The following is a 6,103-nucleotide window of genomic DNA, read 5'->3' on the forward strand; positions in this document are numbered from 1 at the left end:
GCTCAGATCAATGTTCAGGCTGTGTGGGTCAAGGGTTGTCAGTTGCCACCTCTTCTGTTGTAGATTGAAAGCAACCATACAGTGTGTAAATGAATAATCTGTTTGTGTTCCAAAGGCACTACTTTTAAATATTTAAATTTGAATTTTATCTAATAACCATATTAATGAAATACTATTCATTTCCTCCCAGTGTGTTGAAAAAGTTCATATCCTACAGCCATAAAGAAACAGGTACCTAGCCATGTTAGGCCTGTGGCTATAGTTTGCAACTCCTGTGCCATTTGGAGATAGGCTTTATCAATCAATCTTCTATTTATCTATCAATGTATCTATCTACCATCTGTTACCTACCATCTCTAGATTTGGTAAGTATAAATTTTGTCATACTTTCAAATACATGAGCCTAAAGTTTCCAAAAATAGTATGGGACCACCTTGCTACATCATCAATTATTCATACTTGTTTCATCACTCTTGTGCTTTCTATGTTTTTAGGCACCATTTTTTCCTTTCTCTTTCCTTGATCTCTCTCCATCCTTCCCTTTATCCCTCCCACTCTACCTTCCTTTCTATTTCCCTCTTTCCATCCCTCTCTTTTCTGTCCTCTGTCCTCTCTGTTTTCTATCCTGCCTCTCACCTCTCTTTTCTTCTTCCCTTTCCCTCCTCTCCCCTATCTCCCGTCTCTCTCCCTCATCTCCTCTCTCCTCATGTAGTGCACCCTGGTCTGGAACTTACTATATATGCAAGGATGATCTCCAACTTCTAATCGTCCCACCTCTACCTCCTGAAAGCTGGGCTTACATATGTGTGCCATCATGCCTTGTTTACATGCTATTTTATTTAATTAAAGATTGAACTGTTTGAGAGCAATTCTGACTACACTTCAGTTTCTCAGAAAAAAAGAGCCCTTTTTGACCTAGGAAAATATGTGCTAACTCATGTTCTGTCATTGATGGCATGCAGTGGATACAGTTTGTTCACTTCTTTAGCCTAGCTCTGTAGAGGACCATCCTTCAGGCTATTGGTCCTAGCAGTGCCTCCTCAGCTGGCTTTCATCAACCCTCCCCCCTGTCAGTTCCTCATCAGTGCTAACTCTGCTAGATCTCTGTTCACCATTACTTTTTCTGTGCTCATGAATCTCATCCCCTGATGGAAACCTGGAGTGATAGAGCAAATAAACATTCAAAATGTTTCTCCTAGTTATGTTTCATTTTATCCTCCTTCACTCTATTCTCATGTGCGGCTTTAGATAGAGGGTACTATAGTTCTGTTTCAAAACCTCTAATTTCATGTTAATGTATTATTAGTACAAATCATTTTAAATATCTGCGTAAGTTGTCAGGAAGTGAATTTATGTAATAAATTCATTAAGCCATTATCTATCTTCATGGATGAATTTGTGATGTGTGTATAAAAATTTATACATTATATCAACTGAATAGCATTACAATTCTCTAAATGAATTGAATTTAGTTTCTTTTGAAATAATGTAACAAACTTGAATTTTTTATCCTTTTGTGTCCCAACTTTAATGTAATTTTATGTTAACATATCTTTTATTCAAAAGTTATGACTAGCTTAATGAAACCAAGTAAAAATGAATTTTAAAAATTAACTGACACTAGAAAATTCTTTTATATCTTTTGTTGTTTGAATATTTTCTTGGATTTTATAGTAACATGTTGCTTAGATTGCTTATATTTAACTCAATTGTATTCATACATGTTTCCACATTTCATGAGGTTAATGATGACTCTATGTCAGACATTGATCTTTAAAATTAAGAAGCTAGACTCTAATCTAGATCTAGTATAACTGAATTTTGAGGGTGGATCATTATTGCATGATAAAATTAGGGGTTTAATGATGTCCTATTCTCTTTACTGAATGTACTCCACCGGGGAGAATAATAGCACATGCACTTCAGGTGGAATTTTCCATTTGTATTTGTAAAACTAAGAGAACTCTTCTGTAAAAGATGTCTACATTTACAACATTTATCAAAGTATCTAATCATGAAGAATACTCAATATATATGTCTGTAGCATATATTTAAAAGTTTGTTTAATGTTCTTAACCTAGTCTACTTTTTGAGAGGTATCATTAAATTTATTTGTCAGTTCTTGTACAACCTTTTTGGTATGATATGTGTGTGCATGTGTGTATATTCATGCATCTGTGTATCAGCTTTTATATGTCACCAAGCATGCTTAGAAGTCAGAAAACAATCTTTGTGTGTTAGTGTTTTCCTTCTACTTTGAGGCAGAGTCTCTTTTTTAAAAATTAATGTTTTAATTTGACCATTTTATACATGTAAATATTATATAATATTTTGATTATAGTTTACTGGTGTGCAGTTTCTTGTCCCTTCTTTGTACTCCATACTTCCACTAAATAACTTCCTCCCTTCAACCAGTTCTTCAGAATTTTTGATTTTCTTTCTTTCTTAATTTTGCCAACCTCTTTTCCTTCCCTGATTATCTAAGATGACATATTGACAGGCCCAATATGAGGTAGTTCATGTAGTGGTCACCACATGTCCAGAATACAATGCTCTAAACACTCCTCCCCATCCTCTCCCTCTTACATTTTTCCATCACCTCTTCCAAAATGATCCTTGAGCACTGGCAGGTATGATAGGGATGTGAGACGGGGTCTTGTTTGATGCTTGGAAGGCCAGACTAGCTGGTCCACAAGCTTCGGGATTCTCTGGACTCCACCTCCCATTGCCTTCGGAGAATTGGAATTAGTCATGCACGTGGCACTTTGCTTCTGACTTTACAAGAGTTCTGGGTCTCCGGACTTGGTCAGTAGCCTTGGGTAGCAAGCACCTTTAAACATTGAGTCATATACCTAGCCCATATTTATTTTTATCTTATTTTCTATTTTACACCAGTTTAAACTTGTATAAAATGTCTTGTGATTCATTACTTTCTCTTATACAACTTTTCCCTACTGAATCCTTTTCTCTGCCCAGTTACTGTACTACTTCCATTGTCTACCCGGCCCTCCCACTTTTTTTTTGAGGGGGGGTCAGGTCTTCTGTGAGTGGTCACGGCCACTGTGCATTCATGATTGCAACAGCCTTTGATGTTTAGAAGACAGTATTTTATAGTACTCTCCTTGTCCTCTGGCTCTTACATTCTTTTCAGCCCCTCTTCTATGATGATTCCTGAGCTTGAAGAGGTGATATAGATGTTCTGCTTAATGCTGAGTACTCAGCAGTCACTTTGACCACTTATGGGTCTCTGCTTTGGCTGTCACCTACTGCCAAGAGGATGACTCTCAGGCTGGAGCAATGGCTTAGAAGTTAAGGCATTTGCCTGCAAAGCCAAACTATCTTGTTTCAGTTCCCCAGACCCACATAAGCCAGATACAAAACAGGGCACATGCATCTAGAGTTCATTTGCAGTGTTTGGATCCCCTGATGTGCTTAGTTTCTCTCTCTTTCTCTTTCTCTCTCTCTCTCTCTCTCTCTCCTTGCCTATTTCTGTATCTCTCTCTCAAATTAATAAATAAAAATATTTTTTAAAAAGATGACTCTCTGATCAAGGCTGAGAGCTACACTGGATTATGAATATAACCACAAATATTTAGAATGCAGTGTAATTACAAGTCCACTGAGCAAATTGTCAGTGGTAAGCTCCCCCATGGGGCCTATGACCTCCCTAGCTATAGGCTTTGGGGTGGATTTACAATACCAGGCATGTATTCCTTGCCATGAAACAGACATCAAATCCAATGAGGAGGCAGTTTTCCCCCCAGAAGATTCATGCCACTGGTGAATCAGTGGTTACATCTTATGTTCAGTTTTATAGCATCCATTGTCCACAACAGGGCAAGACTGGTGGTTTGATTCAGGTGTCCACCATAAACTTATGTGTTCTGAATGGCAGGCCTCAATCTGGTGGTAATTTGGAAATTGCAGCCTCCTGCAGGAGATGCATTGTTGAGGGCTAGTTTATGGATGTTATAGCCAGCTTCTCCTTGGCAGTGCTTTTTTGCACACTCTCCTGCTGCTGTTGTCCACATTATGTTGGCCAGGAGATAATGTCCATCCTCTGTCACCATTTTCACCTGGAGCTTCCCCTCAACTCTAAAAGCCAAAATAAACCCTTACATCCCACAAGATGCTCTTGGTAGGATGTCTTCTACCAGCATCTCAAAGGTAACTGCAACAGAGACTACTGATCCTTTTTTATTGTCTTGGCCAACTTGCAAAGCACCTTATATTATCATGTTACCTAGCAACAAGGTAGCTTCCAGCTCAGTTACAACTTAATTTTTCTGTAACCTATATCCAAAGTATGTGGTGTCTGCAGTAATAGACCTTGTGTTTAGTTCTGGTGTTGCAATTCAGGTATTTGATGTCACCATGGGAAATTATGATGAGATATTAGAGCATTGTGATGTCACAGTCGACAACTGTGATATCATAGTGTGGAATTGTGATGTCAGAGAGGGTCCTTATGATGAACAGTGGGGCATTGTCAAATCACAGTGGGGATTTTTTATGTCACATTAGGGTACTGTGTTTTCACAGTTGAGCATTTTTATATCAGATAGGTAAAGAAAGAATGGGCATGCCAGGGCTTCCAGCCACTGCAAATGAACTTCAGATGTGTGCACCCCCTTGTGAATATGGCTTACAAAGGTCTTGGGATTCAAACCTGGTTTGTCAGTGTGGAATTGTGATGTCACAATGGGGTATTTTCATGTCACAGTTCAACTCTGTGATGTCGCAGTTGGACATTTTGATGAGAGATTGGGGAATTGTGCTATTAAAGTGGACCTCTGTGATATCACAGTGGGGAATTGTAATGTCAGAGTGGGGCACTGTGATATTACAGTGGGGCAATGTGATGTCACAGTGGGGCATTGTGATGTCATGGTGGAGCATTTTGATGAACAAGTTAATTTTATTATGTTATATAGGATTATTGTGATGTCACAGTAGAGCACTGTGGTATAACAACCAGGCATTTTGAAACCTCAGTTGGACTTTTTGATGTCACAACATGGCATTGTGATGTTACACTGGGACATTATGATGACATATTTGGACATTGTCATGTCACAGTGGACCTTTTAATATCACAGTGGAGAATTGTGATGTCACAGAGGGGTTTTATGATGAACAGTGGAGCATTGTGATATCACCATGGGGCACTGTGAAATCAAAGTGGGACTTTGTGATGTCACATAAGGGTATTGTGACACCACAGTGGAGCTTTTTATATAACAGTGGGGCACTGTGATGTCACAGTGGGCATTATAATGAGGGTGGTGCTTTGTGATGTCCCAGTAAACCACTGTGATATCAGAATGGGGTATTGTGATGTTATAGAGGGGCTTTGTGGTTTACAGTGGAGCCTTGTGATATCACAGTGAGGAATTGTGAAATCACAGTGGGGATTTTTATGTCACATTAGAATATGGTGATGTCACAGTGGAGCATTGGTATATCATAGTGGACTATTTTAATATCACAGTTGGGCACTATGCATTCACCATGGGGCTTTGTGGTGTCATGCTGCAGCATTGTGAAATTAAAGTGGAGCTTGTTGATCACAATAGGATAATATGGAGCTTCATAGCTGACAATTGTGATGTGACCTTGTGTCATGTCACAGTGGAGCATTATAATATCAAAGTGGGAAACTGAGATGTCAGGGTGGGGAAATGTGATGTCACAGTGGGGCATTGACATGAACAATTTTGTTTTATTTTATCATGTGGGAGCACTGTGATGTCATAGCTAGGCATTATCATGAGACAGTGAGCAATTGCAATTTCATAGGAGGATTGTGATATCAAAGTGGGGCATTATGACATCACAATGAGACTTCGTGATGTCAAATTAGGGTATTGTGATGTCACAATGAAACTTTGTTATGTCACAGTTGGGCATTGTGATGTCACAATGGGACTTTGTGGTGTCACAGTGGGCCATCGTGAAGTCAGATTGGGGCTTTATGACATCAAATACTTTATTGTGATATCACAGTTGAGCATCGTGATGCAACATTGGGTATTGTGAAATCACACTAGAGGATTATTATATCACAATGGGACACTGTGATTTCACAGTGGGACATTGTTAT

The sequence above is a fragment of the Jaculus jaculus genome, unplaced genomic scaffold (assembly GCF_020740685.1).
Source record: "Jaculus jaculus isolate mJacJac1 unplaced genomic scaffold, mJacJac1.mat.Y.cur mat_scaffold_50_1_766167_arrow_ctg1, whole genome shotgun sequence".
Lineage (NCBI taxonomy): Eukaryota > Metazoa > Chordata > Mammalia > Rodentia > Dipodidae > Jaculus > Jaculus jaculus.